This window comes from Onychomys torridus, chromosome 10 (assembly GCF_903995425.1).
Source record: "Onychomys torridus chromosome 10, mOncTor1.1, whole genome shotgun sequence".
Taxonomy (NCBI): domain Eukaryota; kingdom Metazoa; phylum Chordata; class Mammalia; order Rodentia; family Cricetidae; genus Onychomys; species Onychomys torridus.
In genome coordinates, this window is record NC_050452.1 from 76254458 (window position 1) to 76270665 (window position 16208).

The 16208-nt window shown below is 40.7% G+C and overlaps 1 protein-coding gene across 3 annotated transcripts in view; it reads right to left on the minus strand.

Moving 5' to 3' along the window:
• Positions 1–16208, minus strand: part of Arhgap24 (Rho GTPase activating protein 24) — a 399402-nt gene that overhangs the window by 120604 nt on the left and 262590 nt on the right. Inside the window, exon 1 of one of the 3 annotated variants that reach the window (XM_036201562.1) lies at positions 11410–11565. The exons of the other annotated variants lie outside the window; for them this stretch is intronic. The gene's annotated coding sequence lies outside the window, so the exon portion shown is untranslated. Of the gene's footprint in view, positions 1–11409; positions 11566–16208 lie in introns of those variants that run through there. 3 annotated transcript variants of the gene reach the window in all.

Below are 16208 nucleotides of genomic sequence, written 5' to 3' on the forward strand. Positions count from 1 at the left end.
TATTACCAACAAGTTGTGTCACAATCCTGAAAACATTGATTAGATTTTGATTTATAGAAGCTGTACTGCAGCAATGTTAGTTCACAGGAAGGGTCTCTGTAAGTATTCATGACAATCCTTTACTTTGAAAATGTCCTAAGTTTCTTTTTTTAATATAGAGTCCCAATCATCAAATCTAGCCCTGCTAAATATTCCAAATATCCACAGCAGTTATGAATGATAAATGAATCATTTCACTCAAATAACAAGGAATGAGACAGAAACATGGAGAACACCACAGGTCAATTGCAGAGCTGTCCACTGGGCCGCATGGTCATCAGACCTAGACAAGACATTGGACACATTGTCTCACCCAAACCTCATCTCCTCTCCATGGCATTCATTCATACATCCTCCGTGCTTGGAGGCAAGATTTAAAAATGTAGCTCAGAAAAATGATTCCTTAGATCTCTTGAGAATCTGTCAAGTTGGAACCAGTTTACTTATTTGTATTTTAAAACCATATTTTACTTAGTGTGGGGGTTTGAATGAAAATGTCCTCTGTAGGAGCAGGTATCTAAACATATGGTCCTTAGAAGGCTGGGAAAGTTATGGAACATTAGGAGGTGCAGCCTTGCTGGAGGCAGTATGTCATGGAGGGCAGGCTTTGAGGGTTGGCAACCCACCCCATTCCCAGTTCTCTGTATTCCTATATTCAGTGAAGATGCCATCTCTTAGATTCTTGCATTGCTGATACCCCAGCCACTTGCTATGAACTCATCTATCTTCAATTGTAAGTGAAAATAAAAACTTTCACCTTGAAGTTGCTTTTGGTTGTGGTATTTTATCACAGCGGTTGTGAGCCTAGCCTTTAACGGCTGAGCTATCCCTCCACCCTAACAGTCGTCTTGGAACTCTCATCCAATAACTGATGGAAGTGGATGCAGAGATCCTCAGCCAGGCCCCAGATGGAGCTCCAGGTGTCCAACTGTCAAGAAAGAGGAGGGTCTGCAAGAGCGTGAATTGTTGAATCCAAGATTGCAAAAAGCACAGGGACAAATAGCCAAACGAATGGAAGCACATGAATTATGAACCAAAGGCTGTGGAGCCCCCAGCTGGATCAGGCCCTCTGGATAAGTGAGACATTGAATAGCTTGATCTGTTTGGGAGGCTCCCAGGCTGTGGGACCAGGATCTGTCCTTAGTGCATGAGCTGGCTGTTTGAAACCTTGGGCTTACACAGGGACACTTTGCTCAGTCTGGAAGGAGGGGACAAGACCTGCCTGTACTAAATCCACCAGGTTTAAATGAATCCCCAAGGGTGCCTTGATCCTGGAGGACATGGGAATGGAGGGGAGGGGCTGGGGAAAGGTGGGGGTGGGGGTGGGAGGGGGAGGACAAGGGAACCCATGGCTGATGTATAAAATTTAAAACACATAATAATAAAGAAAAAAAAGAAGAAGAAAAAAAAAGAAAGAAAAAAAAGCCATTAGTAAGTGTAGGTTTAACCGGTAATGTGTGTGATTGCCCATTTGTTTTATCTCTCCAGTCACATGAATGGCACTCAATTTCTTCAGATGGGTGCTTTTTTCCTTCTGAGTCATCTTCAGCTAAAAGTACTGGTGTAGTTAATATCTTTTTAAAAGCCAAATATTATACAGCTATGAATATGTGTATGTAGTATTAATGCTTTATCTTCAGTGATAAATAAGTTACATGTGAACACAAACTGTTAAGGGATTTCAATTTTGAGTAAGCAGTATTGATAATAGTTAAAATAGTTGGACACTAAACAGTTTACATCTTCAGGTACACAACTCAAATCAATATATATTCTTAACCTCTTTGAGCAAGGTACTTTGAGACAAGTAATAAGCTAAGAAACACACACTTAAAATTACTATTTTAAATGTTTAATATAATTTGCATAATTACCTTCATTGATTCTTTTATGCTTAATTATTATTTTCAAAAGTAAAGGAATAGCTGCTTCTTTTAGTTTGTTGTCATGTTTTTCCTTTCCTCTGCAACCAAGCAGGGATCAAGCATTGACTAGATGTTCTCTGTGCTAATTAATTGTTCATGGAAATACCATGAACAGTGGTCAGGATGCTGCAAGTGACTTGGGATGCTTGTGAGAACTTCAACAGATCAGAATCACAGCAGCAAATGAAGGAGCTGGCCTGGCTTGGTAAAGCAGGAAACATCAAGAAGAGGATGAGCAGAAACCCTGCCAGGGGAGGGGACAGAGTGAGCAGGTCTGTGGCAAGGCTGCAAGGAGGGGGCATGGAAGGGATGGAGGAGCAGGGATGTCCATTGTGTTGTATCTGAAGGAGAATGTGCCTCAAAGCACAGCATGCAAAGAAGGACAGTTTAAAGAAGGGACAGGAGCACCACTCATCTGCAGAAATAACTGCAGCAAATGCTTTTGAAACACACATTTTAGTGTGGTTTAGTTTGGCTTTTTAAAGACAGATTCAGAAATATTGTATGTCTCTCTTGAGAACCAGTATCCATGGTGGTTAAGCCACAGGCTATGGAATCAGATTTGAGCTCTGACTCAGCCAGGAGTTGACTGGAAATTACTTAGCTGCTGTCTAAATTTCCTCAACTGCCCAATTTCTCTGTCTGTTATTTATAGCACTGTTGTGAGAATTAAGAGCATTTGGGTGTGGACAGCACTCAGGAAATGGCTGGCACATACAGTCATCATTCTTGCTATGCAATATAACACTTAAAGACCACTGAAGAAGGATTGTTAGGACTTTTTAAGTGTTCTACTGAATCCACAAATAAGGATAAGATAGGCTATAGATCTGAGACTCAGGTTAACAAGATGAGAGTAACCAATTTTCTGTCCCAAAGCATCATTCTTACATAGGGAATTTATTTGCAATGGTATCCACAGCACAGTGGTTTTCCTTGGATCAGAGTATGGCCAGCACTGTGTCTGTCTGGTGTTGTGAATCTTGGGAGAGCAGACCCCCCTCATCATAATTTACTTTTGTGGCATTGCCATGTGTCACATCAAGGCCCCCCCCCATGGGAACCTCACTTTTGACCTCCTCTTGGGATGCTGCATTTGTTCTGCTATTATAAGCACTTTCCCAAGATGACTTAGGGCAAAGTTTAATTCAGTCTCTTTTATTTTAGACTCTTCCTTATTTGTCATCACATACCCTTGACTTAAACCACAACTTCCGTCTGACCTGCAATTTTAGGCAAAGGCAGCCTCTCTCAGGGCAGAAGGGCTGAACTGAACCAGGAGTTCACCATGTCTTTTCAGTCACTTAGAAAATATTTTCAGGCATGCAAATGCCATAATACTGGTTTCCTTATCAAAACTAGAAATTCAGACATAAAGACACGCATCAGAATGAGAGGTGAAGGGACAGAGGGTGAAGACAGTCATCCTCAACTGAGGAACACATGAGTCGTCATCCAGAAGCTGAGAGAAAAACCTCAATCACACCATTTCCTTTCTTCTACTCTGATAAAACCAGACATTTTTGATGCACTGTTAAACTTGGTGACATGTGAAGAGCATGGAGACAATGGCTCACACAGATAACCACACAAAAGAATTGATCCTACTACCACCATAGGTGACAATGACATTTTCTCTTACATCATCAAGAGAGCCACATTTGACTTCTATAATTTATTTAAAAACTGCTCTGACATACCACCTTCCATTTAAATCTGTCTCCTTGCATCCTTTATAGCCCTACACACTAGTGGCAATTGCTTTTCTTTTTGAGTCATTCCATAAAGAAACAAAGCTTGTTTTGTTGATCACACCACTAGGGTTAGTAAGTGTGCAATGAACATAGGTAGAAGGAATGTGTTATTTGTTAAGAGATGGGCAAGAGGTCTGGTAATGTATCTCAGCTGGTAGAGTGCTTGGCAAAGCCCTGCTTTCAATTTCCAGTACTACATAAATGCCATAGTGATTGGGGCCTGTAATCCCATCATTCAGTAGGTGGAGGTAGGGGGATCAGAAGTTCAAGGTTATCCTTGGGTTACATAATGACCTTAAGGCCAGCCTAGAATATCGAGACCTTGTCTCGATGAAGAATAGAAGTAGAAAGAAGAGGAGGAGGAGGATATTCAATTAATTTCACGAGCTCGTTAATGACTTTCTGTAAATCAGACTCACAGTAAATACATTCCTCAAAGACCTGACGACTAATTTCTGAAATATTATGGAATTTTACTTGATCTTTTATTTGGTGGGTTTTTGTTTCTTCATTTGTTTTCAGAAAGGCTTTCATGTAGCTCAGACTAGCTACAAGATTCTTCTGTAGTTCAGACTATTCTTGAACTCATGATCTGCCTGTTTCTTCTTAAGTCTTAGGTTACAGGTATGTACCATCTGAATGTTTCTCCTTTTAAATGAGTATAATGATTGTGGAATTAATGAAAAGCAAGGTGTGTAGACCTGATTTCTGATACTTGGCCATTATACTTGAGGATGTAGTTTGGATGGGTTTGCCCTGTCTCAATACTTCCCTGCTGGAGGCCCCTACCGTTCTGATGAAGTGTTTGTAACACATGAGAGAGTTTGGGCTTTCACACAGAGAAGACATTGCCATTTAGTGAGCAAGTACCACTGAAACAAGTATATCACAAAGCAAAGAAGAATCAATATTTGTCCTTCACAAATGGCCATGTAGTTTGAGGCCTGTGTTCACCCCTTGATTTCTGCCAGAGACCTCAGACTTCAGTCTCTCTCCCTTTGATTTAGCAGGTGCATCACGTTCTGGGTGTTCAAAGCACACCGAGTTCCCCTTTTTCCTTTCTCCCTATGGACTGATAATGTGTGCCTGTAATCAGTGTGTCCACACTTCATTATTTGTTGTGGCCTTGTGGCTGGGGAGAGGGGAGGGATCAGGGAAGACTTTGAACCTTACAGGCAAATCTGACCTAAAGAATTCAGATAAGACATCTTGGTGCTGTTTTAAAAATATTATTTCATGCACTCTTCTCTTTTCCTTCATCCCTCTGTCTCCAACCCATTCTTCATAGACAAGTGCCTTGCCCTGAGTGTGCTGTTGTATTCACACTGTTGGTGGAAGCCATCAGTAATGAGAAGACTTCTTTTCTGGTGATCATACTTGCCACCTTGTTCTTCCACTCACTTTCTTTACTTTCTTTAAGAATCACTGCCCATTTTTATCATCCCACCCAGTTAGGAAAATTCACAAGTCCGCCAAATCCCAGTAATCTATTTGTTAAAATATTACCATCCATAAATTAACTTTTCATTTTCTCTGCTGTGGAAAGCATGTGTGCATAGTGTATCATTTATATGTGATGGAGGCTAATTTTACAGGTGTAAAACTTAAGTCCAGAAATACTAACTCATTATCCAAGAGCTCACTGAAGGTTCTTCATGGAGGTCTAGCTTCCCCTATTTTCTGTGTTCATTTCTCATAGTAAATATCTCTGATAATCAAGATCACCCCTTGTTGACATCATGAGCTCTAAATGTTCTACTTAGATACTTCAACGTACACACATTCGACCCTCGTACCAGCATGTTGACCAATTTCATCAGTGATTGTTTATGAAAATGGTTGCTCCTCCCAATTTTCAGTTAAAGATAAATTCTCAAATGTTTAAAAACATTTATGGGTTTCTTAACTAACATAAGCCCACAGGCAGAAATTCCAGATATAAGTAGGTCTGCTTTGAGTGGCTGCAGTTTTTGAGGTTCTGTGGATTGGCCTTAATCTGTTGCTAGGAACATTGCACGTTGTTCTAAACAGGCTGCCAGCCTGAGGAACAGAGCGTGAATGATGTAAGTGTTTCTGTTGTCCAGGTCACAGTATGGTGTGAGATGTTAGGGGAGGTCATGGGAGGGAACTGGAGAGAATTCCAGGATAAGGGAATTAGCCAGAAGAACAGGAAGTGAGAGATAAGAAATGGCAGGCTCAAAAGAAACAGAACCTTTTCCAGCTGAAGCCCTCCTGCTCACCAGTGTGATTACTGGGGATTTGGTGCAATCCAGCCTGCTACCTCTGGAGTGCCCAAGCACAAATCACAACTCCTCATTCTATTGCCCCAACAACAGAACTCTAGATCAGATTCCTGCAAATATCTCTCTGTGAGGCTTCAGCCAAAAATATCAGAAGTAGGAAGGAACAGTAGGAGCAAGGAAACATTCTGGATTTTCACCCAACATCCTGTGGTTCTAGATAAAACATATTGTCACTACTCTGTGATTGTTTGTTCCTGGGAGCCTGAAAGGCACAGGGAACAAGAGCTGTCGGTACAGAAGGCAGCCACGTTGGGCCCCTCATTTCTGCTACAATGGAATGCCCTCCACCACCCTGCTTAGGGCAGCTAAGAGACATTGGTTTAGCATCTACTGTGTACAAGGAGGCTAAACATGCTAAAACCGCTTCCATAACACTCCCGGCTTCAACTGTCTTTTATGTCTTTGACTCCTTTAGATTTATTTTTGTGTATCAGACACTTATTTTTCTTTTCTAAGTGAGGTCTTGTACAAGTATTTGATACTCTCATTGGCTCTTTCTCTCCCTCCACCCCTACAGCTTTGAAATTCTACATGTTTATATGCTAAATTCCAGTGGGAAATGCCAATCACTCTATCCCTGGAATGGGAAAAGAAAACAGTGGGTTAAGAAACTCCATTCTCATCCACACAAGAATGCATTTTTTCCTTTTAAAAATATTTAGGGAATGAAAAGGTAAAATGCATGGGGAAATGTTTTGGTTTGGGAGGGTTCTCATTTAATCAAAGCAGGAGTGGAAGGAAAGGTTAATCTATTCCAATTTTAAGCAAATTATTCTGTACACTGTTTAATAGCAGCACACACTGCTACTGAGTTGAGAAGTAGGGAATTTGCAGTGACAGTTTGCCAGGTCAGCTAAAACCTGAATTTCTAAGTACTTCACACGTGTCTCTTGGCACATTTTAGGTGTGTGCTAGTTTAGACACAGCTGGTTGTGGATTCTCGTATGTGGTGAGGAATGATGCTTTTGCTTGGTCAGATTCATCAACAGTATTTTAATATTCTTTCTTTGTTAGGCAAATCAAATTGACAAAACACCAAAGGCTTCTGGGAATCTTTAGACAATTCTACCCCAGTGTGTGGATGGTTGATTCGTTTACTGAATAACTACCAGACCAAATGATGGTTTAAATCAAAATTGAATGGCAAATTCACAAAGAGATCATTCTCTAATGCAATTCTAGCCTAATTGGGGGTGACTAGAACCCTAATTTGGAAACATTTACTCTTGAGATCTATTTCAAATGATAAATACATGTTCGGGGCAATAAATGTACTGAAAGCCAACAAAATGGCCGAAAAACAATAAATCCTCTTTATTAAATCACCTAGTATACTTATTGCCCCATACATCCATTCTGCAGGACACCAGGAGTTGCAAGAGATGGACTGTCCATACTCATTTAATACTTCATTATAAAAACATGCAAAGCATAATGATCATTAAAATAGTTCATCAAAAGAGGATAATAAAAGTCTATTTTCATTGATTTAAAAAGTACTGAATTAAAATTCTTGGACATTCTCTTAAAGCCCAATATGCCATTGAATACTTGGCAATGCTTTCTTTGTGAAGAATGCCCATGCTTAGTAGAAATAGTTTGAAGTTGTATTAAACTATCTTGATGCTCTTTTACTAGTAAAAGTTTGTATGTGTAGTGGTGGGTCTTAGGGATTGAACACATGACCTTACACATGCTGAGCAGGTCCCACAACACAGACCTATACCCCATCTTCTTGAGGATTCCTGGAATTGTACATTGACGAGAATGTTTGGGTTATTACACAAAGTTTACATTTAATTGATAATTAGTATTTTCTTAGAAATTGTGTGTATGACAAGATTTACCTACTTCCTAAACCAGTGCTAGTACAAATAATTAAACAGGCATTGTATTGATCATAACAGATAGATATACACCTCAAATATCCAAACCCTAACTACAAAGCACTCTACAGTGTTGCTTCTTGAACACCATCCCAACACCGTAGGTGGACAATTTTAGTCATGACATCCGGAGGCAAACTGCAGTCAAGGCACAAGCTCTAGGAGTATGTATGGGATTACCTCCAGGTGATTTAACATAAAATACTGTGAAACAAAAATGAATTTCATATATAGACCTGAGTTCTATACCCAAGAAATATCATACATATCCAAATATGCCAAAATTCAGAAAAACACAAACACAAACTGCAGCTGTGGTCCCAGGCATTTGGATAAGAAACAATCATTTCCTTGGATACCACCTGTGATGACCAAGGATAACCACAGTTAGAGTCTAGGTGTATCTTCTGGCAACTCCTTTTTCCTTTTCCTTAGAAGGCATTGAACATAAGATAAAAAGATAAGAAACTAAGGATGCAGGCCAGTTGCTAAAGTGCTTTTTAGCATGCAAGAAGCCCTGGGTTTCCAAAACTGCATAAACAGGGTATGGTATCATCTGTCTGTGATCCCAGCACTCTGGAGGTCGAGGCAGGAAGATCCCAAGTTCAAGGCTACACTTTCTTATATAGAAAGTTTGAGGTTAAGCAGACATGTAAGACATGTCTGCAGTTCATGTCTCCCAAGAAGAACCTTGGGCTCCGTCGGTTCCTACTTCAGCTTCTGAGCACTTACAGACCCAAATTCTGCTAAGGAGCCCTGTGACTCTCAGGGCATAGGCCCCAGAAAGAAACATCTCAAGGAAATAGACATATCCCACTCTCTGCTTCCATGCGGCCTCTCCACATACAACTTCGGCCTACCTAGAAGCCCAGACTTAAGACTCAGGAGTTCTGCATAAGTGCACTATGCTGTGGGAAGCTATGCTTCATTGAAAGACACTAAGAAGCAGAACAAAACTTAGTGGCTAGTTAGCAGATAAAAGTCATGAGAGTACTGTAAGCCACGTCTGTGTGTCCATCATCCTCATCTCAGCTTAACCACTGTGTCAGTCAGCGGAGACAACTCATGTGGGCTTACAAGTCCACACACAAATGGTAGGTGTAGCAGGCACAGCAAACAGTCACTGCCTGAACAGTGACCCTACAGCTTCCTCTTTCCCTTGGCCACCCTATTTCTTGCTCAGGCAGTGAGCAGATCACTCACTTGACATCAGAGAAGATGGGCTCTTCTCTTCTCAAGGGACAAAATGTTACTGACTTCTCATCAAACTGTAGGTTGCTCAATGATAGTGATTTATATTCACATTAAAGACTAGACTAAAAAACATAAATCTGAAATAAAAACTGTGGAAGCAGGAACACAACATGCTAAGATATTTAATCACTTTTAAAAAGTCTAGATATTTATCATCTATAAGTAACAAAACACCATTTTTTTCATTAAGGGAGATTAATTGCATCAGAGTAAACATATTTGAACAGGCTGAGATATGCTTTGAGATTAGGGCCTTTAATCTGTAAATTTTTTGGACCTCTTTTCACGAAGTCAGCTAGTCATCTAAAGAATAAACACAGACACCATTCAAGGTCCTTCTCCTCTGCTTAGATTGATTATGCCTCATCCAGGATGATGATCCAGCCTTTTGCATGACAGACGAACATGGATACAAATGGGCCACACTTGAACATTGGAACCTGATGTCATCAGAGAACTATGGACACTCCAGTGCTTGTATCCAGGGGTAAGAATGTCTTTCAAGTCATGGAACTAAAGCTATGATAAGCACTTAAAACAAATCAGCCAAAAGGTAGATTATGGCAGTGGATAGATACCCAGTAGAGTGAAGGTATAAGATATAAGGACAGAACAGCAATGATCAGTCCTCTGCATTCCTCAGCCACGGCTGTGACGTGAATTGTGTAGTTCTCACTCACTTGGAAATCATGCAGATGGTAGAGTCAGGTTATTTCTGTGGACCAGTTCCCAGGCTCTCACACAGATTCTGAAAGCAGGAGGTTCAAGGCATTAAGCAATGCCTAGGTGTGTGAAAACAGGTGACATTCTAGCTTGAGGCTTTCAAACATTCCTGCTAAACTGACAAAGGTGGGATGAACCATGTGAACATTGTCTGTTATTTGTTAAGATTGTTTTAAATAAGTTTAAATGCATTGAATTTTAAACATGCTTACTGTATTTATTTCCAGAGTCTACCTACATATAAGCTAATTCTAAACAAACATTTTAAAAGTATTACGTTAAGTGTTTTGCTCTTTGCATTAGAATTCTATTTAATTAGTACAGACATGTATATTCCTCAAGTTGACAACATATTTTACTAAAATTTTTTTCTTGGCACGCTTCTGCTGACTCTGAATTCCCTTAGGTGTGGTGTTGTTCTTTCATTAGAAATTCAACATCTGAGGCTGCAGGGCGCCTCACTGCTCCTTCACAATGACTCTTCAATTTATGTACTGTCCCTGTCCCCTTTTAAAACTCAGTAACTTTCCTAATTTTTTTCTAAGCCTACTTACACAAAACCTGAATCCTATACTTTCCCCCTTTCTGAGATATGACCCATGAATGAAAATATGCTATATATTTATTTAGCCACTATGAAACCATATACCTTCTTTACATATTTTACAGGTTTAATTTGGTAGCTAGCATGCTGTGGTGGCTAAGGATTAAGGGCCATCTGTTTATCCAAGAACATGGGATAGTGGCTGTTGTTAAAACTCAGGAGGATGTGTGCAATGTTCCCACATACTCTCACAGGCCCATACAGTATCTGTGTTATCTAGTAGACACAGACCTTGAAGTTGTACAATTTAAATGAACTCTTAAAAAAAAGTTAATTGGAAGCAGATCAGAAGATAAATATTATTGAGTTTTCTTTTGGTTCTGAGATATTTTTAAAAGCACACATACACACACACACACACACACACACACACACACACACACCTGTACCACACACACACACACACACACACACACACACACACATACATACAAATGATGAAGTAGAAGTTTCATTTTGCTAAGTAAATGCATAGAAGCTCCACACTTCTGTCCCTTCTGTCCTTAGACCATCCCGGGAGACTCTACTTCAGAAAGTTTCAGTGCTTATCATGTGGGGAAACAAAGAATGCATCACACCGTGAATTTAAAAAATAGTAATTCAGACTTCTAGCCAAAGCAGTTTCTACACGCCTTCCAGTTAGCACTGGGAATCTGTCTAAGGACAGCCATGGCACTTTAACGAAAGAACTCAGAGACGCACTAAATGATCACATTGCTCCACGTCCAGTTCGTTGCCATGATCGGACACGTACTGTGTGGAGAGCTGAATGGTCTCTGACGGTGAACAAGGGCATAAACAAAGCCACACACAGTCAACAACCTAAATTTTTGGTGATATATGTACCCCCAAATTATCAAGCATAATCAACAGCAATACCTGGCAATTTGTCTTCAAATTAAGGAAAAGCCCCGCTCTCACCTTGCACCAACACACACTTCAGTGGTCAGTGACAGATGCAGGCTGGGAGATTCAGCAGCTGCTCTGCCCTGAGCGGCTTAGCTCACACTCCAGCCGGCTCAGGTCCCACTGTGTTTGCTCACTGCAGTTTCTCCCATGACTCCATCACCCAGGAATGGAAGCCACGGCTTGCTCTCAGCGCTAGTGGACTATTGAGCCCAGGTTAAAAATGCTGAGTTCTGCAAGGTTACGACAAGGTGAACACAAGCAAGGGGGAGGGCACGGGGAAGAGGAGAGGCTGTGAAGCAAAGACCCTAAACTCCAGACACTTTGCCTTTGGAGAGAGTCTAAGTCCCATAAATTAGAACGGGGACAACAGGAGGGCAGAGAACAGTGAAGCTGAGATTCTTAAATGGCATTGAGCCAACCAGCCAACCCAGGGGCATGCTTCAAGCAGTAATCAATCCTCTCTCTCTCTCTCTCTCTCTCTCTCTCTCTCTCTCTCTCTCTCCTCCATCTCTTCCCTCCCTCCCCCCCTCCCACACACAAGCACACACCACTGGCAGGCATCAGTGTAGCTACACTAATTAACTAGACACTTTTTTTTCAGGCCATGAAGGTTTTGCTGATATTTTCCAGGTAACAAAGTTTAAGAGGGATCCGATACAATTAAAACATTTGCCAGTATCAAACAATATTTTCAAGAGGAAAATATTTTTGGTCCATACTATCTCATATTCAATCTTTATTTGAGGCACACATGCTGGGATGGTGCAACAATCTCCCATGCTAAAACAATAGAACGATGTAGGTTTTTATAAAGCTGACAGGATGAATTTAAAATTTCTAGTAAAAATTCCTACCACTCCTTTTCAAGACTGTTCTTGACTTACACCCACGTTTCAATACTGGCAGGCTTCAAGAAGGCATTTCTAGAACATGTACATGTTTGCTCCAGACGGATACCATTATCTTTGTAGATGATTCTCAGTGATGCTTTCGAATGTTTCCACTATTTTTACTTTTTCTCTGAAGAGAGGGAGGAGCAATTTCAGGCTTTGAAATGTTTTACGAAATATTCTTTCTTCCTAGTAACATGGTTTTCCCCCCAGGCAAATAATTAGTTACTGAGCTATACAATGACTGCATGGATGAGAGGCTGGCCCCACCCTTCAGTCATCTCCCCCCATCCTCCAAATTCTGCTCTCCACCTGCTGTGTATTTATCCTCCTAGACATTAGTCTTTGCTGCCAGCATCTGCTTTGTCTACTTTCTGGGCTGGTGGGGGTGAAATGGAACAATGTGTGGGTCAAAATGCTTTGTACAGCGTGGAATCCTGGGGAAAGGGCACTTAGCCGTCTTTCCTCCCTCCAGGTGCCCTGCTGAGTGTTGTGGTTGTGAATTGATGTCCATTTTCTAGGACCCCTTGGGCTCTATAGAGAGTGATTGCTTGAAGTGGGCTATAAATAGAGCTAAGGATTTTATTGAACCACTGTCCTCGGGTCTTGATGGCAGTCACTGTATGGCCAATGGCTGGAGTGAGATAATTGTGAGCAACATGGGTTCCATCCAGGCTTGGAGGAAGAAAGAACCAGAGCAGTTGACAGTTTGCTAGAATGCCCATGCACATAACTGGCTTCATAGTTAACCTGGTGTCCTGGTGTACTCTTGGTGGGGGCTGGAGAAGTCGATTAGTGGAGGGGAAGGGTTGGAGATGGAATGCTCAGGTCACTGCTGAGTTAATTTGGTAGCCCGTGCATCTGGGCACTCATGCTGATGTTCCTACAGTTACTTATGCATTATTTAGAAGTTAGGTTGTGGGAGACACAGAGGAAGGAGCCAGATGAGGAGCAGGAAAGGAATTAACAATGTGGCCCCATCTGTGTTGTACGAAATACACAGGGCTGGGAGGCTTAAGGAAGGAATGCTGCCTCCGTTAATTCTCATAATAACCCTATGAGGCAGCTCCTATTATCCCTTTTAGCGGTGAGAATAATTAGCCTGCACACTGTTAACTAGCGATTAGTAGAATTTAAATTACAGCCAAGTCCTTTATGACCTAGAGTCCCCATAGCCTGGGCAAATCAGTTAACTTGTAACTTTCTCAGAAAGAGAGTGGAATTTGGTTTTTATACTGTGAGAAGGCAGAAATTGCAACTTAACAAGAAAATTTCTTCCCTGAGTTTACAAGGCAAGTCAACTTACATAGAATGCAGAGATTTCAGGGAAAATACATCTGGATTTTTTTCTTTTTGGAGCTGAGGATTGAACCCAGGGTCTTGCGCTTGCTAGGCAAGCACTCTACCGCTGAGCTAAATCCCCAACCCTTTGTCCATCTTTATATGCAGGCATGTACACACTGAGTGTGGTTCCTGTGGAGGCCAGAAGAGGGAGCCAGATCTCTTGCAGTGGAATGTGCACATGGAGTGGCGTGTGGGTTCCCACAGAGGCCATAGGAGGGTGCAGCTGAAGTTACAGGTGGTTTTGAATTGTCCAACATGAGTGCTGGGAAACAAATTCAGGCTTTTTGCAAGAACAATACCTCTCCTAACCGCTAAGCCATCTCTTTACCCATCACCCTGTGAGTGAGTTTTGATATTATGTGCTGATATTCTTTATGTTGCTTAAGTGGGATCCTTTTTGTCTTCAAATTAAAGAAACAAGTTCAGACATTTTCTCTAAAATAAAATGCTCCTCTCCCTTCAAAATACAATGAATATATCATTTTGTTTGAATGTATTTAAATTATGAGACCTTCAAGATTGCTTTAAAAGGAAACAAGGCAATCTCTTTTTAAGATAGCTATTTATTTATTTATTTATTTATTTAGCCAGCTGTAGTGTTGAGTTGAGTAGTAGGAGAAGGATCAGTTTTTCAGGACCTTAGGCTGAGGATGTTAATAAGATATCAAGTTTGTTCCATGAAGTTCATCGAAAAGCTGCTGCTGCAAGGTTCTGAATTGCAGCTCTCTGTGGGGAGTTCATGGTGCTGGCTAAGTGCCAGGCCCTGCTGAGACATGCCTCTGTTGTGTCTCCTACCAGGCACCCCGGTTTCTCTCAGCTTCCCATGCTCCAAAGGTTGTTTCGCACACTCTGCAAACTTCTCTGAGTTTGCCTGGTGAGACAGTGTCTCTGACTTATAAATCCCAATCTTCAGAGCATGCTGCCCCAAAGCTTTCACAAGACTAGGCTTCTCCGTCCTCCCTAGCCTAACCCAGAAGGCTGTACATTTGAACACCTTGCAACCACAGTCAATATGTTGTTTCAGGTACTGCCACTACAGTCAGGAGCCCTCCTTATCCTCCTTGGCCACCGGCTAAGATAGCAATAACACAAAATGATGCAAACAAGTGGCAAAGAAATCAATTGTAGACGAAAAAACCAACGTATGGACTTCCATTTAAGTTTTTTTGTGTGTGTTTTGTTTTGTTTCGTTTTTTCCAGGTTAAGTTCTGAGTGATGGAGCAACACAATGCCAGATGCTGGGTGCATGTCTGTATTGCCAGCTTTGGAAGGCAGAGGCAGGGGGATCAGGCATGAAAAGGCTTTCTTGGCTACCCTGTGAGTTTGAAGACAGCCTGGCTATAGAGGAACTTGTCTCAAAAAACAAAACCAAGCAAACAAAACAACAACAAAACTAGTGGCATCTTAAAGATCCAGTTACTGCTATCACTGAAGAATCATCCCTTTTCTGGGGTTTTGGGCATCGCTACTGAACTTAAAGTGTTTGTTTTATTGCTTACTCTGGAGACAGCAGATTTCCCTGAAGAGCTGGATTTTGATAAGTTAATGTGCTATGAAACCTGTCATGACATACACAATACATGTCAAATGGGAAAAAAAAAACTTCTCATATCTAAAATCTTTTTCCTCCAAATAAAGGGAAAAAAAAGACAGAATTATTTAAATAAAATAGCAACGATTCCAATGATCATTTAAATAAAATCCACTGACACAAGCTAATTGTTGCTTAGTTCAGAAAATTAAAAATGAACATAGAGTATAGTACACTGTCTTCAAATCATTATACTGCCCCATTCAATACTTGGAACATATTTGAAATATTTATAAAAAACATAGCTTCATAGCATAATCATCCCATCACTTCCACCACACACATACACAGAATATGCCATAGCAGGTCATTCTCAGCAGGAACCAGGAACCTGCACCAGGTGATTATAGGCCAGATGCTTTTCCAATGATGTGCTGCATTCAGAGCTCTATAAGGAAGCTGATGTGCACGGGGACATAAACTCCCATTCTTCAGCTAGTGGAACCGTGAGGGTAAATCTTCTAAAGCTTGGAGCTCATGGCATCTAGTTCTCAATATACATCCAGATGCCAGGTTGTAATCAGGACTGAAGTTACAGAACTATTTTTGGGTTTTCAAAGACACATTTGTTAACACTGTAAATTGTAATGTATGTACAGTATGTGTATTATTGTATGTATTGCATATTACATGATGTAATAATGAATCACTAAAATATATTAAAATAGTGGACACAGTATGACTGGAATTTTGTAATCAAGATTTAACAGTATAGAAAAAACTGAAATGTTTTACTATGTTAATAGCATTTATCTAAGTAATGAGACAATAAAAGTTTTATTTTCCATTTGATGTTTGTTTTTGCAAATGTTCTGCATTAGCTTCAACATTGTAAAATACACACAGAGAGAAGAAAGAGAACAGTAACTGTAGGTGATGACGTGGGTATCTGTTTTTAAAATGCATCTTTTGACAAAGCAACTTTGTCATGCTTATAGTCTCTGCAAGTGGAAAAGGTCAGTCAGACATAACTACCATGAACTGTA